We start from the raw sequence: 14,161 nt of genomic DNA on the forward strand, positions 1-14,161 counted from the left end.
AGCACAGATTTCCACTGGTCTAATGTCCATTCCTTGTGTTTCTTGGCCCAAACAAATCTCTTCTGCTTGTTGCCTCTCCTTAGCAGTGGTTTCCTAGCAGCTATTTGACCATGAAGGCCTGATTCGCATGAGTCTCCTCTTAACAGTTGTTCTAGAGATGGGTCTGCTGCTAGAACTCTGTGTGGCATTCATCTGGTCTCTGATCTGAGCTGCTGTTAACTTGCGATTTCTGAGGCTGGTGACTCGGATGAACTTATCCTCAGAAGCAGAGGTGACTCTTGGTCTTCCTTTCCTGGGTCGGTCCTCATGTGTGCCAGTTTCCTTGTAGCGCTTGATGGTTTTTGCGACTCCACTTGGGGACACATTTAAAGTTTTTGCAATTTTCCGGACTGACTGACCTTCATTTCTTAAAGTAATGATGGCCACTCGTTTTTCTTTAGTTAGCTGATTGGTTCTTGCCATAATATGAATTTTAACAGTTGTCCAATAGGGCTGTCAGCTGTGTATTAACCTGACTTCTGCACAACACAACTGATGGTCCCAACCCCATTGATAAAGCAAGAAATTCCACTAATTAACCCTGATAAGGCACACCTGTGAAGTGGAAACCATTTCAGGTGACTACCTCTTGAAGCTCATGGAGAGAATGCCAAGAGTGTGCAAAGCAGTAATCAGAGCAAAGGGTGGCTATTTTGAAGAAACTAGAATATAAAACATGTTTTCAGTTATTTCACCTTTTTGTTAAGTACATAACTCCACATGTGTTCATTCATAGTTTTGATGCCTTCAGTGAGAATCTACAATGTAAATAGTCATGAAAATAAAGAAAACGCATTGAATGAGAAGGTGTGTCCAAACTTTTGGCCTGTACTGTACCTGATATATTTTACACAATGCACAACAGATGTACAACAGAAATATGTGGAGCATGCTTACTGTGCGCACACACACACACACACACACACACACACACACACGAGTTCAACTTTGAGAGCTGCCCGCTGACCAAGATTGACATATTGAACCGAGCCAGTGACCTTGACTTGCTGAATGATGTGCCATAGGCAAACACACTTTAAAACACACAAACACAGAAGGAAACAAAGGTCAATAACTATCAAATACATGTTCTTATGGTACCACACATTACCGAGGAATATTACTAGAGTTTTAGTTTTCATTACTGTCATTATCACAAAGTTTGAAGGATGGTGACTTCATACAATTGAAGAAAATATTGAAATTCTTTGAAAATCAGATTTAGGATGAGGTCTACTGCCAAGTGGGTTTTCTGGGGACTGCCCAGACTGTCTTGATGTTTGGTGCATACAAGACACATACTGAGAGGAAATAAATAAAAAAGCCAAGTACTGCAAGTCAAAAGCACATAGAACAGAAAAATGGCAATAAAATAACACAAACAATACACATGTCTGTGATCATCACCACATTTTTGGTAAAGAGTTCATTAAATTGATCTTTATAATTTTCCAGCATCTACTGAGATATTGTGACATGGTTTTAGCCAACATGACTGTATACTTACATTTTCACATCAGCACAATTGCATTATTTTAGATAGTTTCACATTGCAAGTGTTTAATCACATGATCAGCACAGTACTCTTGTTATAGCCACGCATAAATTATAAAGAAAGCAAATTTGGAGTTTGTGGTAGTGACACCATGTTTGGTTTGTTGTTTCTGTTTGATTGTCTTTGCTGAATGATTCTCACCTTTTCCATTTGTTCACAGAAGGTGTATATGCAAGCCAATTTGCACATTATGAATGCTATTCTGAATCTTACGTGTGTATGATCTGTTTGATGATGTAGTAATCTGAGTGGGTCGTGTCTGAAGGGGCTGTCTGATGATGTATAGGGTCAATGGGTTTTAGGAGGGGGGTTCATTATGGGGCTAATGATCACAGGTTTCTTAATAGTCACCTTTTTTTATCCACAGCACCATCAGCTGTAATGTATACAAGGGGCACAAGCAATGCAAGCAAAGCAGCCTTTCAAGTAACTCTGAACAACCCAATGCCTCTCAAGAGCTATAAATCTGGCCATTACTTTGTTCACACAATATGTTTGTATAACTTCAGTTATTTCCATACATTTACCACTGAATATATTTACATACTACCATAACTATACCGCTGCCATTCAGAGCCTAGAGGTCTAGACCACCTACTGTAGGTTATGTTATGATTGATAAAGATATTTGTACTTTGTATTCTTTGTAATTGCTCCTATATCAACTCTAGATCTGCAACAACTGCAGTGAAATGTGTCACACAGCTTATTGTGAAACAAAGACTGTTAGAGTGCTATCTGAAATGATTTTACTAATAAAAACAGCTTTCACTGCTTTAGTGTCATTCATAAAACTTTTTAAGGAGAAGGGCTGAGGTATTAAGCACTCGGTTTCTACAGTAACAAGAACACCAGCGTCTGCCTGGTAGCCCATGCAAAAGATCCTTTACTGTGAATGCCACAATTTCAAACTATCTCAGAAAGATCAGAATGCTTTGATTGTTTGTCTTGTACTGGTGTTGTCCTTTTTTTCCAGACTGAACAAGCAGAGATAATTCACTGCCTGTTATATGGTGGATTTACAGTTTTTTTTTGTCACTGGCTAGATGTAGTTGCTTAAATAATAATCACATGATAAAGAAAACGATCAGAATTCTCAAGCACTGTGGTGATAACACCAAAAGCGTTCTGGTTCTTGTTAATTTCAATCTGTATATAAATAAAGACTAGACATGTCAGGATACCAGAAATTTACTGCAGTAGTCGATACCAATACCAGTAAAATTCCACCATTCTCTACACCCAATTCCACACCACGGTAAAAAACACAAACAGAATTATAGATGCTGTGCAGCAATGGTCGGGCCGGGCAATTTTAGGCAACATTAGGGAATTCTGAGCAACACACACACTAAAACAAAGCATATCACAACATAGAAGTTACGTCATATAATTATGGCATGTCCTTCAAATTGTGGATGAAGTGATCAGACTCATAATATACAAAGGAAAGAAAAAACTCAAGAACAAGAAAGTAAGAATAACATTAACTGCTAGCAATTATGAACAAACTGGCTTAAAGCTAAACATTATCCATGGTGACAAAGATGAAAACATTTAAAAAGTAGCTATTGGATAGACTCTGCATATTAACTGATAGCTAAGCCAAATAAACAGGGAAAAGAGACAAGAGATAACAGGGAAAAGTGTTGATAAAGAGTATTTGTCTCTCTGCAAAACTGCCTGGATCATAATTATTTTGACCTTGGTAGTCTCTAATCCACATAGCATGATGCCTGAACATAGGACTTTCACATCAGAATGTCAGTTCTGCCTTAGCTGAGGTTTGAACTCACAACTTCTGAGACTGAGGTCCGTCTTCTATCTCACTGAGCTAATTGGCAAGTGACAGTCCATGTGTGGCTTCACAAACTGACTAAGCCAAGCATCAGGGTGCCAGACAGTAGCCATCCATGCCATGGAAAAGCAAATTTCAAAGTGAAAGTTCCAAAGCTGTAGCACGTATGGTTGATCTGTTATGAATTTTCAAAGTTTTGAACTTTAGAGGCTTGCTGTAGCGCCACCATCAGGACTATTGTCTTGTGTTTCCAGTTGAGGACATCTGGCATCATGGGACTGGACCTTTATGAAAAGTTTGGGTGGATTTCTCATATGGAAATGTTACACGAGCTGAGGCTTGAACTCACAATCTTCAACACCAAGAACCATCCTCTATCTCACTGAGCTTATTGGCAAACAGAAATGTCACATGTAGCTTCACAAATTGACTAAGCCAGTCACCTGTGTGCAAGACAGCAGCTGTTAGTGTGTAAAGGCAGATTTCAAACGGCTGTCAAAAATTCAGTTATTAAGACAAAAATCCGAAAATACACAAATTGCATCTAGACAGCATGGAGATGTTGGTAATTTGTTTTTAACAATGATTTATTGGCTCCATAAGTGAAAAACTGATGTTTAAAAATGCCATTTTTAGATTGACTCCAATTGTTCGCATGAGAGTGAAATTCAAAATGCTGTAAAAAATTCAGTTTTTGAGATAAAATTCTGATATTTTCCAAACATCATCTACCATAACTCCAAAATTTTTACATTTTTTTTAATGAACATTGAAAATGAATTTAGTAAGAATTTGCATGTATATGTTTACAGTACCGTTTACAGTCAAACATTTTGATGCACTGTAGGCTCAATTTTCGATAAATCAAAAATCTGTGTGGATCGTTTGTGTAGGACAGTCTGAAGATGCTCTGTAGCAAGTTTGTTGTCAATTGAGCAAAAATTGTGGGAGGAGATAGGTTTAATAAGATTTACAGTTTTTGAAAAAAAAAACAGAGTGATGGACTTCATAATTTGCAATAGGTTTAAATGTACAAAAATTTCTTCAGTATTGGGGCTACTTTTTGGTGAAAGTTGCAAATATGGTGCACATATGGTTGATTTGTTGTGAATTTTCAAAATTTTGAACTTTAGAGGCTTGCTGTAGCGCCACCAACAGGACTATTGGCCTGTTTTTGCAGCTGAGGCAATCTGGTGATTTTTCGCGCATGGGAAGTAGGATTTCCTCGGAAGAAGAAAGAAGAAGAACATGCAGCAAAACAATAGGGTCCTGGCAGCTTAGGCTGCCCGGCCCCTAATGATAAAATCCATGTACTGGAGTATTTAAAGGCTGATGTACTGGAGGTCAAGATACTAAATCCAAATCCCCCCTTGGTCTACACTTCATCTAATGCAACTCCATTGTGTCTTTCATTAGACTTTTCCTGCATGGTAAACTGTCTTGTCTTTGAAACTCCACACTCCCAGTGTCTATCTGTCTTTCTGTTCTAAAACTGTTCACTAAAGTTATGTCACTTGACTAACTGAGCCATAGACACTCTTTGACAAACTGTGTGGTGATGTACAGACTTTTACATGTCAATTGTTGCCGACATCTGTCACTAAAAGTGCCTTTTGATACATAGGGTGGTACATTTGACCAAACTCTCATTATCTGATATTCACAGTTGTGTGTGTTCTGTAAATTATCTAACTAAATAATCTTGTTTGTTTAAACCAAGATGATTACTGTATGAGTGAGTACATTTACGTGCACAATGATATTCCTCAATTATTTTGAATATGACAATATTTGGAATTGTATACAGGTCATGTAAACAGCATATCCCATTTAGTTATTTCAGATTTGTCCTTTTTCAGAATTTAGCATTTTCCAACTGAGACAAGCGAGCATGCCGGTATTATTCAGGTTTTAGGAGCAGTCTTTAGGCATGTATACAGTGCATTCAGAATACGCATTTCAACTAGGGTTTATACTGCAGTTTGCGAAACACAGCCTCTTGTCTGTTGACGGTTGACAGGAATATTGGACTGAAATTAACTTCAAGGTAAACCTTGTGATGAGCTACCGATGACACTGCCATGAAAGTTGCTACTTTAACAACAGAACAACTGTCAGTATGCCAACTCAACATCTCAACATTTGGAACAGTTCTTGGACAAAATGTGGCCTGGTTGCTTTGACTCCATTAACATTGCTTATGCAGACTTTATAATGATTTAAAGACATCTAATTCAACTATAAAAAGCAAGGTGGATGCACAGACTAATAATTTACCATTAAGTGCTTTTTTGCTGTATAAGATGGCCAATTTAGAATTCAGCAGAGGCAAGCACTCCTCAAATGGAATGACTGGCCTCACCAGGATTTCATGAAATTTGCATAAGATGCTTTAACCAGTGAAAACACAGGCTGAATGTTGACAGTCCAACATTAAAGTTACAGAGACCATATATCCAAGCTGCTTTAGGTAAAATTAGCAGCTGTTACTGGTCTGATGTTTTTTTTCTTTTGGTGAAAATAAAAACATTTTCATTGTCATCTTCCCAATAAAAATCTAAGAAATGTAACTCTTTACAGCACTGAATATTCACACCTGCATCCATACCTCACTGTTCAATAAGTGCGAATAGAGCTGCTTAAACAAAAGAGATGTATTCTTTGAACATCTGAATGAATAAAAAGGATCAGCATACTGTACATCCAGCATGTTCCCCGTGATGCTTTCACTCAGCCTTCGGCTACCGTCAGGCCTCATTTCGAGATTTGAGAAACTACGACAGCACTCTGTAAGTACTAATGGCTGTTTGTGTTTAATGGATTTCCATTTCCCCTTTTCTCCATTTAAGAGCTGACCTCTTTAAAATGCTGTCCTATTTCTTCTAAGATGTTCTCTTACAACAATATTAAATTAACCGTTCAATATATGTCTTTATATTCATTCTTTGAGTGTTGTCACCACCTTTAATTCATGTTCACACGCAGTTTTTCCATCAGCAAAGAAGAAAAAACTATTTTAAACGAAAATGGCTAAAGTGCACAAAATTGACCTCTTACAGAAACCCACTAAGAGCAAATACATTTTAGAGGATCCCATGGTGTGTTTGAGTGTAGACGGCAAGCACAGAATCTTTCAAAGAATTGGTGAGATGGGTCTGCGGGGTTATTTGCAGTGCATCATTATGTTCAATCTAGGTTTTGATGGGAACTCCTTGTGAACAGGCCATCAGACAGAGAGGTCAGTCACTTTTTACGTGACATTTTGACTCCTTGTGTTTCCGCAATGCCTTTCTTTTCCTCACTGCCAGCAGAAAGAGTTAAGAGAAAAGCATACTGAACACCCACGGCGAGTCATGGACCACACGTATGCAATTACAAAGGCCATCTGTGAATGTGTGCTGAAAGAGCCAAGACACCACTTCAACTGTTTTTACCATCACCAGGCACACCTACTAAAGACCTCATCCAACAGAAATAAACGCTTTATGACTGCTACTGTAAGACTACAACTAAGAGTGCTATTTTCAAGCCAAGGAGGTTCTGTGTTTTTGGAACTGACTGTTCCTTAAAGGTTCAGTGTGTAGGATTTAGGGGGTAGAAAAGGGATATAATAAAATTAGTGCTGTCTTTAGTGAAAATCACCTGAAAATTAAAATCATTGTGTTTTTGTTACCTTGAAATGAGCCCTAACAAACTAAAGACAAACTAAACACTGGCTCTAGACAGGACCATTTGCACACAGGTAAAACTATTTTGTTCAGTGTTTCCACCAGAGGTGGGTATAATGCGTTACAAAGTAACAAAGTTACAAAGTAACGCATTGGAGTATTTTGATTTCTTTTTGCAGTAACGAGTAACCTAACGCGTTAGTTTGCTGTTTGAGTAATCAAATACTTAAGTACATTTTCAAACAAGACATCCATTACTTCCGTTACTTGTTGAACGCTGGTCCTTCAGCTCCGAAAGAGCAATGGCTGTCGTTTGGTTCTAATAACGGAGATAACATTAAACCTATCAGTCTGAAAGAAGCCATGAAGCTCGTGGCTCGCTACGTGGTCGGAGAAATGCTGCCGTTGTCTACGGTGGAGTCTAAAGGCCCGAACATACTCAGGCGGAACGTACAAGGAACGGACTCCGCGGAGGTCCGCGCGGACTCAAAGCGGACTTCCGCAAGCCCTGTGTACAAAGCTCAGATTTTACGACCGCGCGGACTCCGCTCTGCACACCAGTGACTGCTCGGCATGTATTTTTCACATCGCGGGGATTTTTCACGGACATTTTTACAGGAAACTACAACGCGGAAGTGCGCTCGACTATGAAAGCCCGAATGACTGCGGACATTCCTCGCGGAGTCTGCTCCACTAATAGTACGCCCGAGTATGTTCGGGCCTTAAGTAGGTGGAGTAGCACCTACAGACATATTTCAGACTCAGGACTTGCATTATGCCTGGTACACGCTACACGCTGGTACTCACCAATTATCCCCGGTCGTCTTTCACAGCGTGTGTGATGTCATCGGGTTATTCTTGTCCTATTTTTATTACTTTCGCTGTTATTTGAGTCACTGCCAGAACTGTGTCTGTTCATGTGCCAGCCGACATGTTGTTACAGTCACCTAAAAGCGTCAGCAGATGGCAGGAGCTACATTTGAAGCGCCGTAAGTAAACTATCAAGTTACTGTATCTTCCACAGGAAGTTCTGACAAATGTTTCAGAATAAAAGCCTATTTAGAGGAGGGATTAATGGAGGGATTCTCTCAGCCAAGGTTATAAGGGGCTTTTAATTTGAAAAAAGTGTTTTGAAAGAGTTTGAAATGACGGTGTGATGTGTTAACTTTATAAAGACAACTGAGTGGATAAAAAGTAAATATATAAACACACAGAGGGATTAATAAGTAACGGACCATCTATAATGTAGTCTGTTTCAAATGAAGCTGGGAGCCTCTGCAGTTTTCTCATGGAGTAACGTTGGAAGTACTTAAAATAATTGAGTTACTTTACTCAGGGAGTAACGCAGTAAAGTAACTGGTTACTTTTTTAAAAAAGTAACGCAGTAACGTACTTTGATTACTTTTAAAGTAACCCTTACCCAACACTGGTTTCCACTAATTAAAATCACCAGGTCTGTTTGTTTTGGAGAGGAAGAGACCTCTGTGTATAATTCAGCTCCTGCCAAAAACCTCCTGAACGTCTGGTCCAGAAAATAGGTGAGCAAAGCTTAGCAGTTGCTAGGCTAGCTGCCCATCCATGACAGGCCAAACAGTGTCGGAGATTTGTAACTGATTTGTAACGTGAAACTGCTTTTGGGTTCACAGTATTTAAGTTCAACTACAGAAATAGCCTTGTCCTTTTACAATGCCTTATGCGCCTGATAGGTGGACAGAACCCACTTTAACAGGTGTCTAAAAGTTAAATTGTTAAACTTGTTAACAGTGTTGCAACAAATTTTGCTTCACTCTTGAAGACATCTACATGCTCAGGCTACCACTGAGAGGTAAACCTGTTGTCAGACTGGACACAAAAAGTTTGCTGAGGCCTTTGACAGTCTTCAATGGTAACATCATCTGTGGGGACTTAAGTTTCAATCTTTTCACTTCCAATAAAAGGTAGTGAGACTACAAGCCTGGGCAGATTGTCAAGAACTGTCCAAATGTGACTGAGGCAGATGGGCACTTTGATAACAGTCTATCTGCAGAAGAAGAGGAGACATTTTAAAGAATCTCTTTGATGACTGGAGTCTAGACAGTTCCTCTGACCCAATTAAAGAGACTGAAAAGTGCTGTTTTATCAACTGTGTAATGAATATTCATGCATTTGCTATGATGAATTGAATTTTCGGTGTAACCTTTAGATGATAATTTAGTTTGAGTGAAGCTTCTTCACCCACATATGCTCATATCAGCCAATGTTTGGGTCTGTAATACTCTTTTCTATGACCAAGTTTTTGATGAGCAAGTTTTCCATTGACTTGACGAAGACCAACTTCCAAGCCAACTTATTATAAGACAACAAAAAATATTATGGAATATGGTCTGCAAACCTCAGCTAGTGCAAGGTAGTGGTTATAATGTGGCAATCCTACATTTGAGAGCAAGGGACTTAATACTATCTCAGTATGGAGAGAAACTATGCCTATTTTTTAGGTTCCTACTTATATTATGGATTCATGTGCTTTAATGTCCAAAAAACCCTTCATTTTTCTCATACGGTCTGTCTGCATACACGTGCATTCACCCTCTGTCTGAAACGCTCTGTTTAAGCTCTGTTTAACATGGCAGATTCTGTGTTTGAATATACTGTCATGTTTGATCAGGACCAACCAAGCACTGCAGATAAACTGGAATGGAGTCGCATGTATTTAACACGGATGTCTCACAGAGTATCAAGGTGATTACCACAGTATGACGAGGGGGAAAGTTATAGTTAACTACATGCTTCATACCTACTGTAGTTTATGACAATGACCACAGACAGTGTAAAACAAATCCCTTTTATCAAGCATAGAGGAAGACTTCAAGTGGAGCTTGTGTTGGAACTTACCAAAAGCTTGTAAATTCAGTCTGGTGCACAAAGCATCATTTACCTAGTGAGACTCAGGGGTGAATTTGCAAAATGATTGCATGGCTTTTGCAGCCACTAAACCTGCACAAACAGGACAAAAAGAAACCTTGTAATTCTCAAAGCACCTGCAAAAGGTGAAATGCACCCCTTACTGCGCTGCCAAGCAAATAGCTCCTGTGCTTTTTGTATGTATTTAAATTAGGTAATATACATACATTTGTTGCAAAATTGGCCCCTTTCTATGCAAATGAGCCACATTGCAAAAGCAGTCCAAAGCACACAGATCACACGCGAATAGCCACACGCAGTTACAGTGAAATAATTAGCGTCTTCAGAGAGTTAGTAGTAAATGAAGCGCAAATCATGCCATCTTGTTTTACAGTCTGAAGGTGTGCGTTTGAAAACACCAACAGCACTGACAACAACATGGAACCTGTTCCATTCTGGTTTCCTGCTCCTAATTTTGAAACGTTCAGAGCATTTCAACCAAAAATAAATTGGTTCAGAACCCAAAATGTTTGTTCTCAGCTGGAACTGAAAAAACAGCCTTGTCTAGAGCATACAGTGGTCTCATTGGTGCATGCTGTTTGGGGGGTAAAAACTAATAACAGAACAAAAGTTCACTGGCCATCTCTGTTATCTGCGACTTTGCTACTATTATTTACTTCCATTGTGCACTGTGCATTGATGAAACATCCTTGATTACAATGGTTCTGTGCAAAACTGGTGAAAAAAATGGGCTGGTTCGCTAGATAGCACCAAGGCTCCAAGAATCCTGAACTGAACTGGTTCAATTCCAGGGCTAATTTGGTGATAAAGGGGTATCTGTCACATTTAAACTCCTTGCCTTAAGTAAGATGCACTGTGTGCCACAATGGTTCTCAAACTAAGAGTCATAGTGAGCTCAGGCCAAATACACTGAACAAAAAAATAAACACATTTGTTTTTGCTCCCATTTTTTTACAGGTTTGACTTGAAGATCTAAGACATATTTTACGAACACAAAAGATGTATTTCTCTCAAATTTTGGTTGAAAATTTTTGGTAGTGAGCATTTCACCTTTTCCAAGATAATCCATCCACCTGACAAGTGTGGCATAACAAGGTGCTGATTAAACACCATCATTACTATACAGGCATGCCTTGGGCTGGTCACATTAGAAGGCCACTGTAAAATGTGCAGTTTGATCATCAAAAAGACATTTATTAGGATTTTTATTAGAAGAGCTACAGGAATGCATTTTTGGAACACAGATACCTCAAAGAATCAGTCAGTATCTGGTCTGACACCATTTGCCTCATGCAGTGTGACACATCTCCTTCACACAGAGCTGATCAGGTTGTTGATTGTGTTCTGTGGAATTTTTACTCAGCCCCCTTCAATGGCTGTCTGAAGTTGCTAGATACTGGCAGGAACCGGAACACATAGTGTATACGCCAATCCAGCGCATCCCAAACATGCTCAACGGGTAAAATTTCTTTAAGCTTGCACAGTGACAATAAAGTTCTTGAATCTTGAATGGGTGACGTCAGGCCTTGCAAGCACTAGGATGTTTTCAGCTTTTAGGAATACTGCACAGATCTATGGAACATGGAGTTGTGCATTATCAGGCAGCAACATGAGGTCATGGCGGCAGATGAATTGCACGACAATGGGTCTCAGGGTCATTAACACTGCCATCAATGGAATACACCTGTGTTTGTTGTCTAGTTTATGCCAGCCCACACCATAACCCCACAGCCACCATGGGGCCCTTTGTTCACAACACTGGCATTAGCAAACCACTTGCCTGCAAAACACCGTACATATCGTCTGCTGTCGGACCAGTTTAGAGCAAACTGGGATTCATCTGTGAAGTAAACGCTTCTCCACAGTGCCAGATGCTTCTAAAGGTGAGCAGTTGCCCAATCTAATCGGTTACAACGACAAACTGCTGTCAGGCTAAAACCCTGGTGAGGACAAAGAACATGCAGATGAGCTTCCCTAAGATAGATTGTGCAGAAATTCTTCAATTGTGCAAAACATCTGTTGCATCAGCTGTTCAGGAGGCTGTCTCAAACAATGCTGTGGGTGAAGACATTGGATGTGGAGATCTGGAGCAGGTGTGGTTACATGTAGTCTACAGTTGTGATGCCACCTGCATGTACTGCCAAAGTCATGGAAATAACGCTGGAGGCTGCTTATGGTAGTGAAATGAAGCTTCAGTTCATGGGCAGCTGCTCTGGTGGACATCCCTGCAGTCAGCATGCCAATGGCCTACTTTCTGAAGACTTGCAACATCTGTGGCATTTTGTTGTGTCATCAAACTGCACATTTTAGAGTAGCCTTTTATTGTGACCATCCCGAGGCACACCTGTGTTGTAATGATGCTGTTTAATCAGCATTTTGATACGCCACACCTGTCAGGTGGATGGATTATCTTGGAAAAGCAGAAGTGATCACTTACACAGATTTGAACAAATTTGCAACCAAGATTTCAGAGAAATAAATCTATTTAGTACACAAAAAAGGCTCAGATCTTTAAGTTAAATCTATGACAATGGTAGCAAAAACAAAAGTGTTATGTTTAAAGTTTTGTTAAGTGTATCTGAATTAAGGTCTGAATCTGTGCTTTTGTTACAGGGAACAGTCTTTTAAACGAACTTGAATCAGAAACAAAGCAAAGAAAAAAAAAAAGAAAAAAAAAAATAACAAAGGTATTTCCAAAATCTAACCTGCACTGCAGATTTTCTTATTGACTTTGTGCCAGGAACAGGGTTTTAATGTCACAAACAAGAAATAAATCCATAAGGGAAGCAGGAAGATAAAACACAATCTGTCTCACTCACATAAAAAAGTCATCTGTGTATTTCACAGCTGAAATCCTATAAAATGGTATGAAACAGCCTTCTGATAGCGGATTCAGTGTGATGGAACTGTTGCTTTATTGTTACAGCATTCTGCCCTTATAATATTCAGCCAGTTTCAAGGACACTAGTCACTTATCTGTTTATTTTGCTGCAGCCCAACAAATAGATTCAACACCTATTGGGCTTCTTTTCTTCCCCGGTACCATCTTCAGCTGGGACATAATGCATTTCTACGTAACAACCAAAAAAAAAACACACCCTGCCATTACAATCCACAAAACTGAAAATGCTTCATTACAAAACCAGATGTCAAGATGACTTAGAGTTGTATCCCTTTAAATTTGACTTGATTTGCACATAAACTATTATCAGCAGTAGAGGATGATAAACGGACAGTGTTCCATTGTGGCCTTATGTCATTTTAAAGGTCTGAACTTGTGTTTTTGTAAAGTCCCATTAAAGATCCAGTGTGTAGGATTTAGGGGGATATATTGGCAGCAATGGAATTTAATATAGTATGTTTTCTTTAGTGTATAATCACCTGAAAATAAGAATCCTTGTGTTTAATAAACCATTTCTATTTAAATAGGGAATGAGATCTCCTCTATGGAGATCACCATGTTGCACCGCCATGTCTCTACAGTACTCTCTACAGTACTCTACTGTACCTGCTTTATTTAGTGTTTTAATGGCTGAAATCACCTGGTCCAACTGTTTTGGACAGGAAAAGACCTCTGCAGATAATTCAGCTCCCAGTAAAAACCTCCTGAATGTCTGGATCTAAAGTTGTCAGAGAAAAAAGGTGAGCACAAATTAGCTGGTGCTGGGCTAGCGAGCTGTCTCCAACATGCCAAACAGTAGTCACATTTCCATGACAGTTTTGCGCAAAATAAATGCGATATTTCTAAAGTTTCCATTAAAAGTTGTTTTGCGTATGAGCAGTAATTCTCGTAAAATCTCGTCCCACGATACTCCATTTTTTTTGTGGAAGTAAGATGGACATTCCAAATCCCTTGTGAGCTGGAACAATCATCTTGGTTGCCACTGCTGCTGTTGCAGTAGTCTACAACCGAAGACGAAGAGAGCGAGTGGTATTCGAAAGGCAAAGTCCTTATGTGTGGCAGCAACCACGAATAAAGTATTTCTGGGAGAGGATCATGAATGAGGAATTCACCAATGTCATGTCCGGTGACGTATATTTGCGAAAAAGTGTTTCCATTACACTTTCGCGATATACTTCTATATCGACACGTCTGAAAAACCACCTCATGAGAGCGTAAAAATTTTTTCTCAATATTTGAGAGATTTTTCAAAATGTGGGTGTTTCCATTACCAGTTTTTTATTGCGATATTTAGGTTT

The 14,161-nt window shown here is 39.3% G+C and overlaps 1 protein-coding gene across 17 annotated transcripts in view; it reads right to left on the reverse strand.

Annotated features, from left to right (window-relative positions):
- Window positions 1-14,161, reverse strand: part of dlg2 (discs, large homolog 2 (Drosophila)) — a 256,794-nt gene that overhangs the window by 111,249 nt on the left and 131,384 nt on the right. The window contains exon 1 of one of the 17 annotated variants that reach the window (XM_049592557.1): window positions 7,868-7,951. The exons of the other annotated variants lie outside the window; for them this stretch is intronic. The gene's annotated coding sequence lies outside the window, so the exon portion shown is untranslated. Of the gene's footprint in view, window positions 1-7,867; window positions 7,952-14,161 lie in introns of those variants that run through there. 17 annotated transcript variants of the gene reach the window in all.

This window comes from Epinephelus fuscoguttatus, linkage group LG12 (assembly GCF_011397635.1).
Source record: "Epinephelus fuscoguttatus linkage group LG12, E.fuscoguttatus.final_Chr_v1".
Taxonomy (NCBI): Eukaryota; Metazoa; Chordata; class Actinopteri; order Perciformes; family Serranidae; genus Epinephelus; species Epinephelus fuscoguttatus.